The sequence below is a fragment of the Triturus cristatus genome, chromosome 12 (assembly GCF_964204655.1).
Source record: "Triturus cristatus chromosome 12, aTriCri1.1, whole genome shotgun sequence".
NCBI lineage: Eukaryota > Metazoa > Chordata > Amphibia > Caudata > Salamandridae > Triturus > Triturus cristatus.
Window position 1 is genome coordinate 755,012,000 of NC_140595.1, and position 20,639 is coordinate 755,032,638.

At 42.4% G+C, this 20,639-nt stretch overlaps 1 protein-coding gene across 1 annotated transcript in view; it reads left to right on the top strand.

The window, feature by feature from the left end:
- Window positions 1-20,639, top strand: part of LOC146782714 (extracellular calcium-sensing receptor-like) — a 61,099-nt gene that overhangs the window by 20,013 nt on the left and 20,447 nt on the right. The gene's annotated exons all lie outside the window — the stretch shown is intronic.

The following is a 20,639-nucleotide window of genomic DNA, read 5'->3' on the forward strand; positions in this document are numbered from 1 at the left end:
CATACATGACCTGTCCACCTGCTCCCAGTTGAAAGTAACAGCAGACTCTCAGAAGTCACAACAGACTAGTGGCAAACACTTTGTGAGAGTTCTCCAGGCAATGCCTTTGTGATGGGCATATGTGTTAGGTGACAGATCCTCCCCTTAGGTACCTCAGAGTGGCCCATATTGCCAACAATCAAATTCTCTTTGTCTAACTGTCTGGGAGCAATACACAAAGACCAACTGTCAACTAAACCTAGTCATGTAACCTAGGATACAGGAAGCAGACACCAAATGGTTGGTATAAGAATATGCCATCTTTCTAAAAGTAAAAAGAACAATTGATGGACAGAATGCAGAACAATGTCATATATTCACCCCAGTATAGAGATCTGGGCCTATATCCATCATTTGTTTTTGCTCCCCATGACATTCCAATTTGAACCCAGCCATATGCAAATCAATCTTGACCCTGCGCCCAATGGGTACAGTCTAGCCCGAACTGCCAGGCCAAGTCCTCCCTGAACTGGAAACAAGCATCCTAGGACCGATTACAGGGTTTCACCCTCCATAAGCCAGGATAGCTGGACTCAAGTTTCCTGGAGAGCACTGGACCTACGTCTGGGCATAACCGTCACACTCGGTGTGACAAATGCAAAAAGAACAATTGATGGACAGAATGCAGAACAATGTCATACATTCACCCCAGTACAGAAATCTGGACCTAAATCCATCAATTCTTTTTTTCTTCTCCCCATGCCATTCCAGTTTTAACCTAGCCATATGCAAATCAGTCTTGACCCTGCGCCCCATGGGAACAGTCCAGCCAAAAACCTCCAGGCCAGGTCCTCCCTGAACTGGAAACAAGCTTCCTAGGACCGGTTTCGTGGTTTCACCCCTCATCAGCCAGGGTAGCTTGACTCTAGTGGTATGGGGAGCACAGGACCCACATCTGGGCATACCCGTCCCACTCGGGGTAACAAATGCAAAAAGAACAATTGATGGACAGAATGCAGAACTATGTCATACATTCACCCCAGTACAGAAATCTGGACCTAAATCCATCAATTCTTTTTTTCTTCTCCCCATGCCATTCCAGTTTTAACCTCGCCATATGCAAATCAGTCTTGACCCTGCGCCCAATGGGAACAGTCCAGCCAAAAACCTCCAGGCCAGGTCCTCCCTGAACTGGAAACAAGCTTCCTAGGACCGGTTTCATGGTTTTACCCCTCATCAGCCAGGGTAGCTTGACTCTAGTGGTATGGGGAGCACAGGACCCACATCTGGGCATACCCGTCCCACTCGGGGTAACAAATGCAAAAAGAACAATTGATGGACAGAATGCAAAACAATGTCATACATTCACCCCAGTACAGAGATCTGGTCCTAAATCTGGACTATTCCCATGAGGCACAGGATCAAGACTGATTAGCATACAGACGTGTCTGAACTGAGGTGGCAACGCTAGCTAAAGAATGATGATGAATTCTACCCAGATCTGTGACTGGGGGTGAGTGTCTGAAAAGTTTCAGCGCTCCGTCTATCATTTCCTTGTGTTTGCTTTGTTGTACCTAAGTTGGCAGGGTATGCCCAGACATGGGTCCCTTGCTCACTTTGCCACTGGATTCAAGCGAGCCTGGCTGATGAGAGGTGTTACCCTGAAACCGGCCCTAAGATGCTTGTTTCCGGTCCATGGAAGACATGGCTTGGTAGTTCTGGCTGGACTGTTTCAATAAGGCTCAGGGTCAAGACTGATTTGCTGTAGCCGTGTTCGAACAGGGGTGGCGAAGTGAGCTAAAGAATGATGATGGATTCAACCCAGATCTGTTACTGGGGGTGAGTCTCTGAAAAATGTCAGCGCTCCTTCTATCATCTCCTTGTGTTTGCTTTGTTCACCCTAAGTTGGCAGGGTATGCCCAGACATGGGTCCCTTGCTCACTTTGCCACTGGATTCAAGCTAGCCTGGCTGATGAGGGGTGTTACCCTGAATCCAGTCCCAAGATGCTTGTTTCCGGTCCATGGAAGACATGGGTTGGTAGCTCTGGCTGGACTGTTCCAATGAGGCACAGGGTCAAGACTGATTTGCTGTAGCCGTGTCTGAACAGGGGTGGCGAAGTGAGCTAAAGAATGATGATGGATTCAACCCAGATCTGTTACTGGGGGCGAGTGTCTGAAAATTTTCAGCGCTCCGTCTATCATTTCCTTGTGTTTGCTTTGTTGTACCTAAGTTGGCAGGGTTTGGCCATACGTGGGTACCTCGCTCACTTTGCCACTGGATTCAACCTAGCCTGGCTGATGAGGGGTGTTACCCCGAAACCAGTCTCAGGATGTGTGTTTCTGGTCCAGGGAAGACATAGCTTGGCATTCCGGGCTGGACTGTTTCCATGAGGCACAGGGTCAAGACTGATTTGCATATAGCCATGTCTGAACTGGGGTGGCGAAGTGAGCTAAAGAATTATGATGGATTCAACCCAGATCTGTTACTGGGGGTGAGTGTCTAAAAAGTTTCAGCGCTTTGTTCGCCCTAAGTTGACAAGGTATTCCCGAGATGTGGGACCCTTTCTCACTTTGCCAGTGGATTCAAGCTAGCCTGGCTGATGAGGAGTGTTACCACGTAATTGGTCCCAGAATTCTTGTTTCCGGGCGAGGGAAGACATGGCTTGGCAGTTTGAGCTGGACTGTTCCCATGAGGCACAGGATCAATACTGATTTGCATTTAGCTATGTCTGAAGTGGGGTGGTGATGTGAGCTAAAGAATGATGATAGATTCAACCCAGATCTGTGACTGGGGGTGAGTGTCTAAAAAGTTTCAGCACTCCGTCTATCATCTCCTTGTGTTTGCTTTATCTTTCAAAAAGTAGCATTTTCATAATTGTGATAAACAATCCAGCTTCCCCATTAAAGAGAGCTTTTAATTTCAATTCTTTAGACACCAAACACAACATGTCCAATTGCTCCAAGTTGGAAGTTCCAGCAGATTTTCTGGGGTCAGAATAGACTAGTCTCAAACCCTTTGTGAGAATGCTCCAGGTCTTGACATATGTGATGTGCAAGTGTGGTAGGTTAAGTTCCTCCCCGTAGTTAACTCAAAGTGGCCCATCATGCCAACAATTAGCTTCCCTTTGTCTCTAAGTTTAGGAGCAATGCACCAACTACACCTAGTCATGTAACCTAGGATACAAGCAGCAGTCAGCAAATGGTTGGGATAATAATAAACCATCTTTCTAAAAGTAGCATTTTCATAATTGTGATAAAAAATCCAGCTTCTACATTAAAGAGGGCTTTTAATTACAATTCTAGGCCCCTCTTCGTAGCCTTAGGCACAGTCCACTATTAACCTCTGATCACACACTACCAATCTGCCTTCAGACCATTCTGTAGCATGGAGACAGCTACCATACACATTGTAGGTGACTCCTTCCTGATCACAGAGGGTGATGACTCTTGATATTACTGGACCTCCCAGCTGTCTTTGACACAGTAGACTATCCAATCCTCACCCACACCCTAGAGTCTTCATTGGGATTCACTGGCAATGTGCTTCACAGTTTCTCCTCTAACCTTTTCAATTACATCAGTTTGTTCACATGGGCACCTCCAGGTAATAAAAGATCTGTATCGCTTGAGTAGTCCCCTAAGGTAAACTACTGTCTCCTGTCATCTCAAAACTCTACATGGAGCCCGTTAGGGCTCTACCTACGGATAACAACATATTTTTACAAGGCCCTTTAGTTCCCTAGGGTTAGAAATCCCACGTAGGATATTCAAAATTATTTTACATGTACCTCAAGAGCAAGAAAATCAAAAATGGTACTTATAAGATGAAAGAAAATTGCTCACTACACTAGATGGTGTAATGCACCCATGAGCTGCACTCAGAGACCACTCACTGAACACTAATGACTGAGCACAGAAATTCTTGAAAATCATAATTCTCAATACAAAAAATCCTCCCAATCGGATGCAACCCAGAATACAGCATGAGTCGAAAATATTCTGATAGTGCTTCCTATAATGAGGTAACTCCTCACAAGCAAGTAGTAGAACATGCAATAGTCCAACTTCTCAGGATAAGAACCATAGTAAGAACCAGTAATTATAATAGTCTATCCTCTCATAATGCAACTTATCACACAGCAAACATGTCCAACACCCATTGTCTTGGGGTGCAACCAAGTACTGAGCAATGACAAGTAGCAACCATCTCTTCAAGATAGATCTCATCACACAAGTAGAATATGTAAGCCCGCCCATCAGGATGTCACAATAGAACAGGAACTCCATCTGATCAGGATGTTCTAGTAGAACATGGTTATGCAGCCGCATGCCAAAAAGCACTCACCTGGTGCATTTGCCTGTTTGGCAACACAATACCTAAACCCCTGCTGATATATTAACTGCCTGGTTTCTCATCTGTTTGCACACAGTAAGTCCATCATGTGCCCCTGCTGTTTCACGTTCTTCCTGCTGGGTCTCTGTTAAATATCTCTGTGTGCCCAGTGGCCCTGTCATAAAGCCCCGTTCCATCACCCGCCTTGCACCAAGCCACTATTCACCATTTGTATGCACCTGGTAGGCACACTTTCATGCTGATCCACCATTCTTCCACCAGGCTACTCTTCACCATCTCTGAGTGCATAGCCTCCCCTGTCATGCTGCCTGTTAGACCTGGCACCTTGGCATGAGTCTCCCTTCCACTTTTTGTCGTTGTGCCTCATGTGTTTTGCTGGTGTTAGCTGCTCAGAGCACTGTGCCACTGCCAACCAGTGCCACAGTGCAAGTGCTCCCTATTTAAAATGTATCTGTTGGTTGGATTCCACGATTGGCTTATTTGGTTTACTGTCAGACCCCAGTAAAGTGCACCAGGAGTGCCCAGGGCTTGTAAATACAAATGCTGCTGGTGGGCTTGCAGCACTGGTTGTGCCACCCACAGAAGCGGCCTAGTAAGATGTGTCTAAGGACTGCCATTGCAGAACCTGCGTGCAGTCTGGTACTGTCATGCTGACTGGGCAAGTGCACCTACTTCCCAGTCCCTAAACCTTCCCTTAACTTCATATTAGTCACCCCTATGGTAGGCACAAGGGCGGCGTGCATTGTAAGCATAAGGTAGGACAAGCCCTGATGTGTGTGGCATGTCCTAATAGTGAATAACAGCCATTTTCGTTTTTCACTATTGCAAGGCTACCTGTTCTCCATAGGCCAGAATGGGCTGTTAGAATTGTTACATTCTATGATCCTAACAGACCCAGGGAACATGGTAGAAAATCGAGTTTAGTATGCCTGAACTCAGAATTATAAAATACATCTTTTAGTAAAGTTAATTTTAATATTCTGTGTTTGCAAATACCACTTTTAGAAAGTTGGTATTTGCTTGCCTAACCATTTCAGCCCGCCTCTGCTATGATGTGTATCTGCCTGTCTGGTTTGTGTGAGTGACAGGGCTGGGGAAATTCAGAGGGGCAGGGCTAGGTAGCCTGGTGGTGAATAGAGAGATTGACATCCAGATGGGTGGGAGGAGTGCACCTGGACTCTGAATAGGGCTGTGCTCTGCCACCACAATGCTGGCTCCACCTCCTGTGGAGCGGCTGATGTCTCTGCCCTGCACCCTGAATAGAAAGTCAGAGTCATGTCAACAAAGTGCTAAGGAACTGGTTTGGACTGGGCAAAGGCCCCTCTACCCCAGAGGAACAAAGGAATTAGGGGTATAAGTATTGGGACCCTGCTCCCAAGAAATTAGATCCTGCTTGACAAGAAGAACCTCTGCCTGAGGAGAAGGAACTGGGAAAGCTGTAAGGAGGAGTACTGTCCCTGACCTAGGGTATTGGCCTGCAGTGGTTGCCCTGCTGCTGAAGGAGAGGAGAAAGACTAAAAAAAGACTTTATTTCAACTTGTGCTTAAAAAGATCTCCAAGGGCTTGGAATAGAGCTTGCCTCCTGCTGAAATCCCAGGAACAACAGACTTCACCCCCCAGTTCCCCAGAGTTCTTTGGAAGTGCCTGCTGCTGTTGTTGGGCCTTCTGAGGGACTGCGTGTCGCAAGGAGCTGGAAGCGCGACTCAAGGAGGACAAGCGTGCCGCCGTCGGAGCTGCTGTCGTCGCAACTCGTAAAGTGTGTCGCCGCTGCAGCTTCGCTTAGAGCGGAAGCATCTCGCATCATCAAGGAAGTGTCTCGCAACGCCGAAGAAGCGTGTCGCCATCGCAGCCATCTTAGCTGACGCATTGCATCGCATCAAGAGAAGGGTCTCGCATCGAGGAAGAAGCGTGTCGCCATCGCAGCCATCGTAGTTGTCGCATTGCACTGCATCAATAAAAGTGCCTCGCATCCACGGAGAAGCGTGTCGCCGTCGGAGCTGCTGTCCTCGCATTGCGTAAAGGGGTGTCGCCGCTGCAACATCGCATTGAGCAGAAGCGTCTCGCAAATGTTGGAGAAGAGTGTCGCTGCCAAGGCCGCTGTCATCGCATCGAGTAAAGGGTGTCGCCGCTGCAGCTGACGCATCGAGTCGAGGCCTCTTGCAACATCGGAGAAGCAGGCCGCATCTGGAAGATCTTCACGTCTTTATTTCTTTGCACCAAAAACTTCACCGCATCAACATCGTTGCAACACTTTCATTGCCCTGCGTGTCGCATCTAAAAGGTACATTGACTTAAAGTGTTGCAGTTAAGAACTTAAGAGAACTAAGCAAACTTCTACCATCTAAAGTAACAGTATTGTGTATTTTTGTTGTTTAAGGGTCTTGTGGTAAAATTTATACAAAGAATACTTATTTTTTATATAAAACCTGTGTGGTGTCCATCTGTAGTGTTGTCACTTGGTACTGTATGTGTTCACAAATGCTTTACACACTACCTCTGAGATAAGCCTGTCTGCTCGTGCCAACCTACCAAGGGGGTGAGCAGGGGTTATTTTAGGAGTGTACCCCCTTACTCTGACTAGAGGAGAGGGTCCCTATTTGTCACAAGTGCATACCTGTGCCAACCAGAGACCCCCAATTCTAACACTGCCACACATCAGCCCTAAGTCTATTGACAACTCTCTCCCATTCTCCTCCACCTGCATTGTCTCTATGAGTCTCCCACGTTCCTTGCAGCCTTTCCGAGTGCTGATCTGCCCTTCCCATGCAGCCCCTTTGTGCATCACAGTGTTTGCAGGTGAAAGTCTTTGTGAAAAATCTTTGATGCAATGTCAGTGAAATAAATGTGGTCAATATCACATAATAGTTGGAGCAACTGTATTAATAAATGCACATTACATATTTATAGCTACAATCCAAAGATAAAATTTGAGATTATTACTTCAGTACATCAAAAAGGAAATTAGAAAATACTCATTACTGTTACACATAGTCATTTACACAGTGGAGCAATGCTCATAATAGTCAGCTCACGGGGGCACAGAAGGCAAAACGGGGCACAGATCACGGGGGCACAGAAAGAAACAGAGGGCACAGATCACGGGGGCACAGAAGGCAAAACGGGGCACAAATCACGGGGGCACAGAAAGAAACAGAGGGCACCGATCACGGGGGCACAGAAGGCAAAACGGGGCCTTCTCATCAGTGATCAAAACTATTTACAATAATATGTTTTCAATTTAATAGAAGAAAGTTTACAAACCAACAATCTCAATGCAAGCCCTTAGCAATTAATACATTACTAAAAATATTTAAAAAAAACTTTAAATATTATAACAAACTAGTTTATTAGGAGGTGACTTTGCTAAAACAATCAATTCAACAATTTTAGATATTTTATACTCAGAACACAGAGATGTTATAACTTGATTTCTAGCCTCCACCATCATCGCATTCGAACAAACAAAAATTACATGCACAATATCTTGAATCTTGTAGTGTCTTGTGAGTAGAAGATGATAGGACACTTTTGGTTCCTGATTGACTCCATAAAACCTTGATGTGAGTGCATGAGTGATGGGATTTATGATGTAGAATGTTCAGTTAGCGGTTACACGCTGAGGAATAAAGACATGTTATTCCAAGCTCCTTGTGTGGTGTGATTATTTGCATGTACCTGGGCTGTGGTTGGACGCTACAAATGGTGACAAGATAGGGGATTATGTAAACCCAGTGACACTCAGAAGTGAGAGTACTCTCCCGGAGAGTTTGCCATGGTCCAGCAGACTGCTCACATGTGCCACATATGCCTCAGTCTAAGTGAAAATCGAGAGTTGGCATATGTGGAGTCAAAGCACCACTCCATCCAGTGCAAGGTATGTGAAGAAAGTGAAGACCGTACAGAAAGTTTGTTTGTTTTCTGCAAGAAATTTGCTTCTAAAATTGAGACAAGAGGTACTGCACCAAAACTTGACATAGCTGTCATTCATACAGTACAACAACCCTAAAGGCAGCGACAACCAGATACGGAGAAGCGCTAAAGGCCGTAATTACTGAGTGCAAGAGAATGCTAAAGGCAGAGACAACCATGTATGGAAATTGCAATGAGTGGTGATAGCCAGGTGCAAGAGAATGCTGTGAGCAGAAGCAGGCCAATGAAAAGAAACGCTAAAGGCAATAGAATCTTAATACAATGCAAAGAGGTGAGAAGCATGAAGAACCCATGCAAGAAATAAAGCTGCTACTCACCACCAAAGTAGACAACAGTGCCTTACAACTGGAAAGCAGGTGCGCTGAAAGAAATTTCAGCATGTGCTAGTGCATAGCAAAGGTGCTGGCACAAGCGGGCAGCAGATGCCGCCAGACCAATCCCAGTAGCATAAAGATCCACAGGTTATGATGCTGCCGCCTTCCTAAAACTACCACTTCCCTTCGACACCACCAATATATTGGTGACATGTGAACTGTCTGGATGGAAACCTTCAATGTTTTCATTGATACACTTCAAAAAGCATATTGACATAAATATTATTAAATATCTAAAGCATTTAGCAGGTGAAGGAGAAAAAGCAATGATAAAGAAAATACCTCAAGGTGATGAAGTGATGAAACTTCATGTCACAGAGGCGTTAAACACCAAGTTCAATCCAATGCCGGATGTTGACTATGAAAGGTACAGCTTTAGTCGGGAAAGACAGAAAGCTAGTGAAACTATGGATGAGTTTGTAGAAAGCCTTGATTCACTCATAAAGCATTGCAAGTTCAATGAGTTAAACGATAAAGAGACTATGCCTCTCGGGGAAATAGATGGCTGCCTTTCTGATTTCTTCAGATGACGAACACTGAAAGAGACACTCAGTTTGGAATGAGTCTCATGGCTCCCAGAGCAGAAGAAAGAGCTTATGGATAAGCTGCTAACATGGAGGCTGGAACAGCTTAAAATGCATCAGTGCTGAGTGTAAAAAGTAAGTCTCCGTAAAAATATGATTTTTCAATGTGGATTTTCCTTACCACATGAGGATAAAAGTCACTCCATTGGATGGGTATGCAAAGGCTGTGGAAAAGAGAACCATTTTGCAACAGTTTGCAAAGGGAGGCAAGATCAAGTGCGTCACGTTGAAAAAACAAAATTGATGCCAGAAAGTTCCAGATGCAACTTTCTCTGGTCACCCACAAAGCCAAGTGGCAACATAAGTTGAGGCAAGTAGAAACTGAACAATATTGATTGTTGTAAAATTCTTCATCTAAGAGTTTGTCACCATCAGTGTCAAGTGAAAGTGAGGTAGATGGGTGTTTAATGTTAATGTTGAGTGCTGGACGACATGCATATGTAGGATTAGCATCTTGCAAGGGAGAATGCCGGTCAAAGCTAGGCCCACAAGTGAAAGTGACAAATTCACTGGGTCACTGCTCCAAGATCACACTGAAAGTGAATGGGTGCTCCATACATTTTATTGTAGGCAGTGCTACGTCCATAAACATTATGCGATGGTAAAGTACAATAAATTGTTTCCAGTGCCCCATTTAACTCATTCAATAACCAAAGTGTACACAATACCGCTTTAATGCCAATGCAAAGTCAGGCTTTATTCATATCAACTGTGAAGCATAAAATATGAATGTTCAGGCACCAATTACTTTGTCGAGCTCATGTTTACTCAGTTTCAGTACCACTGCTGAAATGGGGCTAATTTCTGTAAACTACAATATCAATGCTTATCATGAGATAATGAAACGGTGTCCATCTTTGTTTCATGGATTAGGAAGACTTAAGACCATGAAAGTGCAACTTCACAGAAATGAGGACATCCGTCCTGTAATTCAATGACATTGTCAAATTGAATTCCATTTATGAGAGGCTGTTGAGAAAGAACTTGATGCTTTATTACAGCATGTCATCATTGAGCGATCCACTGTTCTAACTCCATGGGCATCACCCATAGTGGTAGTGCCCAAAAAGGATAGTGGAGGAGTTGTGTGCATCCGCGTTGATATGCTTTAGGCAAACAAGGCAATCAAAAGAGGACAACATCCAGGTCCTCTCATTCCTGACATGATTACGCAACTGAATGGAGCTAGAGTCATTTGCCACCTTGATCTGAACAAAGGTTATCATCAGCTCAAAATGGAATAGAACTGCAGGGACATTACTGCCTTTCCAACTCATGTTGGTATGTTTTGATACAAAAGGCTACAAGGCTATGTTTTAGAGTGTCATCAGCTGCCAAACTTTTCCAGGATGTCATTTGTCAAACAATACAACCAGTCACAAACTATTTACATTACAGTTGTGACATACTAGTTTATGGAGCCACACAAAAGGACCACGATTAAGTGCTTACACAAGTGTGTTGTATAGTTGCCGATATAGCTCTCACTTTAAATGCGCCAAAGTATGAGTTTCATGAAACTAAACTCAAGTTCTTTGGTCATACCTTTTCTGATGGGAAAAGACTTCAGATCTAAATAAAGTACAGGCTTTTTTACCCTCTTCTACCCCGCAAGATGTAACTATGCTGAGATCCTTCCTTCGTATGCCCAGTTACTGTTCAAGTTATATATGAGACATTAAAAGGTCAAGCATCTGAAAAGCACACCTCTCTGGCCACAGGCAAATGGTGTGGTCAAGATATTTATGAGTATTCTCAAGACCGTTGATCACTTGAATTCTTTAGTCTATGTTTCATGCATACAGGTCAACTCTTCATTCTACCAGGGATGGGAGCCCTGCCACCTTAATGTTTGGGAGGGTAATTCGAACCAAATTGGCACAATGGGCCACTGAGAGATCTATTGACATTGATAAACTTCTAACCACTGATTCGTCTCACAAAAGAAAAATGAAGACCTATGCGAAAAGACACCATTGTGCTCGGAGAACTGTGTTCCACACAGGAGACCAAGTTATCATCAGACCGAAATGGAAACACAAGCTTGATGCTCCTTTTGATGCTGACTCACTGAGGGTTGCGACTAGTAAAGTACACATGGTGACTGTTCACGTCCGGGAAAGTCCATTATGTGAGATTCTTAACATTCCAAACACCTGCCTCGAGCATCAGCAACTCCAGATGTCAGGAGTGAGACTTGTCCACCCCAGAACCCAGACAGCCCAAATACTGTATCTGTCACCAAAGCCAGTCATTGACAGTTCTCCGGTATCTCCGCAGCCTCACATTACTAGATCTGGGGGATTGATTTGATGGATTTGAGCACCAAATGACCTATTGAAGAGTTGTAATGTAGATATGTCTTATTGGTTCTTTTTATTTAACAAAGGTGGAGATATTGTGTCTTGTGGTTCCTGATGGACTCCGTAGAAGAGTGACGTAAGTGCTTGGATGTCAGCGATGGAATTCATGATGTAGACTGTTCAGTTAATGGTTACACATTGAGGAATAAAAACGTGTAATATCAAGCACCGTGTGTGGCATGATCTTTTCGCATGTAGATGAGCTGGGGTTGAACGCTTCAAATCCCACCATTGCAGAGGTCACACATCCATGTCTTGATTGGTTTATCGTACTAGAATTTTACTAAAATAAGTCTGGGGCAAAATGCCTATTCTTAACATAAGCATAAATCATCTAACACTACGTTCCAGAAGAAACATTAAATATCCTTGAATCTATTTAAAGTAAATACTATCATAGTACAACTTATAAATTTCTAGTATTGAACTATTAGTAATTACTAGTATAACATATTCTGATTGCAGCATTTTTTAGAAACTATTTGAGTTGTGCCTGTGTCCACATCTGTATGTGGTCAATTGCAAATTGTAATTGTGCAAAGGCAACCTGAGATTATAAAAAAAAAAGGTTTTGCTTTTCCATTAAGGGGTTCCTGCTGTAAATAGTCTCTGAAGGTGCCTTCAGATGCATGTAATACATTTTAGGCCCATCTAATTATATTTGCCAGAGATATTGAGTAGACCCTGTTAGAAATTGGGTGTCTAGTTGGCAGAGGTATGCACCATGTCAAAGTAGGGACCACAATCCTAGTCAGGGTAAGCTAGATACACACTAAAAGATAACCTTTGCTCCACCTCTGGTAGCTTGGCACAAAGCAGTCAGGCTCATCTAAAGAGGTAATGTGTAAAGAATTTGTGTGAAACACACAGTAACACAATAAAAACACCACGATAACCTCACACAGGGTTAGAAAAATAGATTATAATTTCATGAATAAAACACATTCAAAATGAAAATAAATCATTAAGTTAAACTGGAGTTATGAATTTAAGAAAAATAATCTCAAATTAGTGCTTAGAAGTCAATAGCACCAAGGGGTTACTTGAGATTGCGCTAGACCAGGGTAAATTCAAAGTTGAAGTGGAACGCAATGGAAGGCAGGTTAATTACACGACTCAAGCAGGTCCCACCGACACAGTACCTTGGATGCAGCAAGCGTCAATGGTGAAGGTTCTGCATTGAATTCGATCCTATGGATAGAAGCAAGGAATCAGCACTGATCCATGCAGTCGAGGAAGGCTTCAACATCGAACCACTTTAAGATGTAGGTGCTGCATTGGTGCTGAGTCGTGCAGTCTGTGGAGATGATGTTGTTGATTTGGTCCTGCATCGGCATTGAAGGGCAATATGTGGTTCCGATAGGCGCAAAGTCATCACTGTGTCGGTTTTAATGGTTCTTACCAGCAGAAATCACCTTTAAAGGGCCCATGACTGGGTTGGCACTATTTGGCAGGGCAGGACTCGCAGATCGCAGAGTCCATGTGCTGCTGCAGAGTTGAAGAAAGTCTTTGATGGGCCTGAGACTTCAGAATAGGGGGCAAGCCAGCAAGACTTTGGATTCACTCTGAGTTAAAGTGAGATGAGTCCAGTCCTTATTCTCAGCAGGCCAACGATCAGCAGGTCAGCACAGCAAAGCAGAAAACTGTTTTTTTAGAGCAGTAGTCAAGCAAAGTGACAATCATTGTGGCAAGGCAGTCTTTCCTCCTGCCAGAGTTCTTCTCAGGTCCCATAGTGTACTGTCTTGGTAGGATCAGAGCCCCAGTACTTATACACAGATGTGCCTTTGAAGTGACTTCAAAGCAGGCCCTTGAAGTATACAGGGCCCCCTTTTTCCCCACACAGGGGCTGATCATCCCTTTGTATGGGAAACAGGACACTGCCTATAGAGGTGTAAATGTTAACACCCTGCCCCTCTTCCTGCCCAGAAAGAGCTATTAGAATGCAAATAAATGCAGATGAGTTCGCTGTCACACCCACCTTTCCTGTGTTTGTGGCAGTCTAGAGAAAATGCACAAAGTGATGTTGTCACCCACCCCAGATGTGTATTGGAGACAGGCTGCAAGGGGCATGGAACAATAAGAGCAGAGAAATATCCACTGTCTATAAGTGGAATTTCTAAAATAGTAATGTTAAATCCAACTTTACCAGTGAAGAGGGTTGATCATTACCATTTCAAAGATTTGAAAAATAATGCACCTACTCCTTTCTAATCAGGAATTACAGCTTAAAAGTGTTTTAAGGAATTCTCAATGTTAGTCTATAAGAGAAGTAGGCCTCACAGTAATGAACAATGAATTGAGCTGTTTGTCACTACTAGAACATACAAAATGTACCAGTACATGTCCTACCGTTTAGTTACAGAATAACCTTTACCACGGGCTTGCTAGGGTCTACCTTACGGGGGACTTATGTGCAATAAAAGGGGAGCTTAAGGTTTGGCCAAGGGCTTTAAATGCCAAGTCAGATTGGCAGTAAACTGCACACACAGGCCCTGCAATGGCAGGCCAGAGACAGGTTTGAATGACAATCGCGTTTCGCCCTGAATAGGGTTTCCTCAGGGCAGTAGTGAAAGTACTCCAATCTAAAAGGTTATCCCGAATGTACCCAGATCGTTATATCATCCAATATTACTTCAAATTAATGTAGTTTCTTTCCACAAGTGAAATTACTCCCACGCTTTGGTTTGTCCGCAATTACTCAAAAACGATGAAGTTAAATTCCAGGATATATGGTCAAATCCAGTTCACGGTCTTTATGTCCAAACAAACTGTCAAGTGCTTATCATGATAGGTGACGCATCTGTGGTTTTTCCTTTACGGACGAAGTCACTCCATGGAAACTCGTTGGACGGCATGGTGTCTTTCAACCCGCCGCCAATATCCTGGAATTTAACTTCATCGTTTTGGAGTAATTGCGGATTTTATGAAAATTTGGGGACAAACCGAAGCGTGTGTTTCCTTAGGGAAGACTTACATATTATATGAAGGTAAGTGGTAGCTTTGCCATTAGTTTAAATGGCAAAGTCAAACCAGCAGTGTAAACACTGCCCATCCAGCCTGCAGTGGCAGGCTAGTAGCCATTTTGTCATTTGTCTCATACAGTGCGGCATAAACAGTGCTGCAGCCCTGGGTGGACACTCTGCCTTACATGCACTTATTACCCTTGATACCATTTACTAGGGACTTACAAGTAATCAAATTTCAGCATATCCTTTGTAATGGGTCGGAACACTAGCACAGAGGTCTGGGCAGCAGGCCTCAGTGCACGCTCAGAGTCGAAACACCAGCGGCTTTAATCCAAATGGGGGAAGCAGAGTGGGAAAAGCAGGATTCTTCCAAGGTAGGTAAGGAGTTTGCTCCAAACTTCTAGATTGTTCTTCATTACTTTCATTGGATCCTATTTGGACCCACCGCTGCAGAAGATCTTGCTTTCCTTGTATATATATCTCGATATATTTTTCCTTCGTAGGCATTATTTGCCAGGCAAGCACATCAGGTATTTTTAAAGGTGTTTGAGGCTCCTCATGTTTATTTTGAACTGAATTACATGCCTAAAATTGTTCAAAGTCCCTCTGGAACTCGGCAGAGAGAAGGATAGTAAGACTACCCCATTTCCTAACACTTTGTATAGGAAAGTCAATTACATAATAGTTCTCCCAGTCATCTTTTACTATGGACCAGGTCTCTTCAAGACAAATAATCGATGGATGGAGTTTTAGCAACCTATTCAGCTTGTCTCTTTCCAAACCCACTAGATTCCAGGAGGTCAACTCTAGGTTGTAGCTAAAAAAAGTTTAGTAGCAGTATTCAATTAATTTTCATTCAGATCCCTCAAAAGCCAAAAGCAATATACAACAGCATTCTTATGAACTATTATGGACTGGTTTTGATTTCTTATTTGTCTTCCTCCTTGGTCAATATGCATTGTGAGTGTATCAACAGAACCCCTTTTGTACTCATTATAATTTACTGAGAAATAGAGGATGAGAAATTAGCTGACCTAAATTCTGGACTAAGGGAGATTCATACGGTATTCCTCCAATATCCAAACCATTTATGTATAATCTTTTACAGTCCTGTAATGCTATTGAAGGAATCAAGTTAGACCAACATTCTACTTGTGCTTTGGATAGGTCATACTTCTTAGGAAAAGAGACCAACTTTATTTCTGATATATAAAGAGAATATAGTTGTGGACAGATGCATAGTAACCCAAAAATGTTTTGATTATTTAATGGACCATTGTCAGTGCGAAAGAGATCAATGATCTTGAGATCTCAGAAGGTATTTTGAGTAATTTTAACCTTTGTTAACTCACTGTTTGAGTTTAGGAAAGTCACAGCACCAGTAGATGACCAACCTTCTGTTGGATGTTTGGGACAGCGATTTCAGGAGTGTGCAAGTTTAGCACAGCTTGCATTTCTTCTGAAGATGAAAGAGGGAAATGGAAAATACTTGTACTTCATGAGTCACTGTCTTTTTAGGATTTTTCTACTTACTCTATTATTTCCATTGAAATATTGATCACCTTTCTCCATCTGTGAATTAAATATTATTCTTCGGGATCTTCTTTTTGTAATCCTGCAATTTACTTTCCTCTTTTTCGTCCCATTAATCTTTTCATTGATCTTAATGCTATTGGCCTTCCTTAGTGCAAATTTGTTTGTTTATTTACCCCCTTCCTCTCTTATTGTGATATCAAGAAAATTGATCATACTATTGCTGTAGTCTATAGTGAATTGGATATCACTTAATCGTTTCTTAAGCCAATCGTGGAATGCAAGCAGATCATGGTCATTACCCGAACAAATCACAACTAGATCACCAATGTAGCGTTTCCACAGCGCCACATTGACTCTGTATGGATTATTATTACTGAAGACCTGGCAATGTTCATAGTTGTCCATGTACAAAATGACCAGATCTGGTGTGAATCCTGCACCTATTGCTACACCCCTGGTTTGGATACAGTATTCTCCCAGGAAGAAGAAAAAATTCATAGTCATAGCGTTCTCGAGTAAATTGATAATGAACTTGGTTGAGACCTGAGTGGGTCTCGGTCTGTTATCTAACACTGTACGAATTACTTCCAAGGCATCCCTCTGAGGAATACTGGTGTAGATTGATGATAAATCCATAGTCACCAACAATTGTTCATTTTTGTCAAAAGCTAAACTGTGAACTAGCTTGATGGTTTGCATAGTGTCTGTCAAATATGCTGCAGTATTTTCTGCCATTGGTTAAAGGAATATGTCTATGTATCTGCAAAAATGATTCCAGCAAGGAGCTGCAACCAGATATTATGGATCTACCCGGTGGGTTCCCCATACATTTGTGACTCTTAGGTAATGTGTATATGGTCAGCATTCTGGGTTGGGTATTGTTAAGATAACTGTGTTTGTGTGGTATCAAAAAACCCTCCTTCAAGCCCAAATCAGTGGCTCTCCTGATGATGTCGGAGACTTCCTTGGTAGGGTCTAATCTCAATATGATATAGCTCTAGCCCACCCCCACCTGTGTCAATATAAGATTTGTAGTTGTTAGTGATCTAAATCACTATTGCCCCCCTTTTATCAGCGGGTTTGATGACTATATCCTTATTGTTTTTTAAAGATTCCATGCGTTCTGATTTAGAAATGTTATATTTAACATATTCTTTCTTAGACAGTAGATTGGTAAAATCTCTCAGTATCACCTTTTCAAATGCCATAATCTTTTGTGACATGAGGTGTGCTGGTGGTGTAAAATTGGAAGGTGGCCTTAGGCCTGTATTTGAGAAAGTCCGCTGTGAAGAAAAGGAATCTTAATAAAATAGAATTTCAGACGTTCTTTCCTAAAGAATCGATGCAATTCCATTTTGAGGTTGAATGTATTGGGAAGTGTAGTGGGTATAAATGATAAACCTACACATAAAACCTGTTGTTCCTCCAGTGTCAAAGTGTAATCAGCTGAGAAAAATGGTTCGTGGAGGATTCACCACCTGTAGTGCTGCCATCATGTTTGTATCTCCCAGTGTGACTCTGGTGGGAAATTGACCTGTTTACTGCCCCTGCTCCTGCCTCTGTTCCACCCGGGGTCCCTCAGACCTCATGGTCTGATCCATGGTTGTCCCCTGCCCCTGTATTCCGGCCATTGTCCTATCCCTAAAAACTCTGCTGATGTTCCTGAAAGGGGTATTCCTGGTGATAAGCACCTGTGCTTGTGCCTAGTCTGTCGGTTTCACTATCCGATCCACTGGCTGCAGAAGAATCTGAGAATTTGGTGTATCTCCTATACCCTCCCTGACCTCTAGTGGAGTATCTACCTTGGGTGTCCTGTTGGTAGTATCCTTCCTGTAAGTATGGGTAGGTCACTCTTTTATCATAAAATGTAATGTCTCTAGCTGGCCGCAGGTTCATTTTTCACCTGTAAACCTACCGGAATGATGTTTGCCTGGAGGTATTTAGTAACTACATGACCGTGGAGTCTGGTACGGATTAATTTATTTTCCAACCCCTCTAGTTTGTTAATATTATTATTTTTAATATATTTTTATAAATCTTTCATCTAGATCTCTCTGGCGCGTTGTCCGCGAAACAAAAGATCTCGCAATTTCGCCCTCATTAAATTGTGGGATGTATCTTTGGGAGTAATTCAGGGATCCCATTCAACTCAATGGTGGGTTAAGTTTTCAATCATTGTAATTAGTTTGGGTTATATTGTTTAACTAATGGTGGTTTACTAACCAGTGAGCATTTAGTGTTGCAGACCACCTTGTTACGTTTAGTGAGGTTAGGATTAATTCCAATCCACTTGGATGATATTATGTTATGGATTGTCCAATCCAATGCCACGGTCAGTTTTTTTCAATTTATTTAGTTATAGTCCTATGAATATACCAGGGGGATAGGCTCTAGTTGGATACTTTAGTATACCTAGTTATGCGGATGTAGAAATTTCCCTCATCGCACAAGATGGGTCGAAACGTCAACAATTTCCACTCTCTGACTGTAATATATCTGATTAACTTTTAGGATGATGCATATCTAACTAGATGGCATTATTCTTAACAGAAATCTAACAAAGAAAAGAGCTAAATGATACTATATACAGGCCTAACATTGGTTCAGTTTATTTTTTTTCTACTCCAACCAGTGTTGTATATATAATAATTGGGATATCATATTTCTTATTGTTTTGATTTTTTCTGCTATCTTTCCACGTTTACATTGCACATGAGCACTCTTCTTTGCACTTTCCCTATTTTGACAACCGCCGACTGTAATAATGATCTATTGATTAGTATCTATTTATAAGTTTATATAAACAAAAAGATTTTGTCTAATGAATACAGTTGTCTTTGTTTTTTCTCTGGTATATATCTATCTATGTATGGAAAAACTTAAAGAATGACTGTTTGGACTGAACAGTTTAGTCTTGCTACGGCATTTTGCTGGCCTGAAATAGATATGTCAGGACAAATTGTTGTTTACTCCTTTTCCTTTGGAGTCCAACGATTAAGCAGTAAAGCAAAGTTGTTGCCAATGTAAACTGTGAGAAACACCCAGGGACCTAGAGAAGCTCTGAAATGCTGTGTGCCACTGTTGGCTCCCCATGTATAAAGTACTGCAAATCACAGTAGATCCATGGTGCTCTTCTCACATTCAGCATTGTCGCTGTGAAGGCTCTGCAGTGCCAACGAGAGCAGCCTGGGGCTGAGGCTTAACAAGAGTATCTCTGCCACAGAAGGAGCTGTGACATCCCTGATGAGCACCCAGCAGGGTCCCCTACAAGTCTGAAGGCCAAGTAGAAATTGCAGATTCTCAGCTTGCAGCATGCTCTCCTTTACCTACAACTTCCTCTTCACCAACACAAAAAGCAGAAGCTACTCACACTCTGGTTCCTATTTCCAGCTCCTGTGACAAAAATCTGAGGTCTAGAGAAGATTTATGGGCGGACCCAAGCTCTAGTGCAGAGGAGATGCTTTCTTTATATATGCATCTATTCCTTGATTTTATTTAAATAATATTGTAACCCCCAGTTTCCTAAAAACTCCTTACTACCTCATACAACTACGTACTTCTGATTGATTGATAATTAACCCTTACGTTTCCTATACACTAGCCACCCTATACCCTAAACATTCCTATGTGCCCCTTAGAGCTAGTCACCCCGAACTTTAAAAATCTCTTGCCACTTATATACACTACCTACCCCAAACACTTTAACCTCCTCATTCACCCTTAATACTACCCTAAATATGACCCACTACAGAACCCTATAGACCCTTTATTCCCCCTTAAAACTACCCACTACTGATCTCTAAAATGTTGTTATTATACATAAAACTACCAACTCCTGAACACTAAAAATCTTACCCATCTATGGTTATCTTAGTTACAAAGATTTAAAAAATGACTTACCTGCATATTACAGTACTATATTGTAAAACTACATAAATAATCCCTTATCTGCATTGTAATGACTTGTATAGTTTTAATTGCTTGGTGTCAACCACGTTTCAAAGGCTGCATACCATGATAGTAACTACACTGTGCACATCTGCAGATATACATATGAAACAGCAGCAGTCCCCACTATGTAGTTACATGTAGGTCAGAGGAAGAGAGGGTATTTTGCTAATAACTTTGGCGTTGTTTGCTGAATTTTCATGAGGGTTTTGGAAAAAAAGTTCATCTGCTTTAGATCCTTACTGTATATTATTTTGTGGTTCCAAAAAGCTTTTTCCACATGAAATTTTAAACAATGGTACAGAAAAAGTGACTGAACAGAATTACAGATTTGCCCACAAAGCGTGCTTTTTGCGATATTTTGTAAATCAGTTCAGATGTCTTTGGTCCCACGAGTGTTCCACAGGAGTCCCACAGGAACGCAATTTAAAAAAGTAGAGCAATCTGATTGGTCACGAATGTCTACTCAATACTGCCTGACCCAGAGTTCCCTCCATACTGAGGAATATGATTGAATAGCCTATATAAAGAATAATATTATGACCACCTTTACAGGACATGGGGACTTGGTCCCCTTGTCCTGAAAAATATATTGTAAAAGAGTA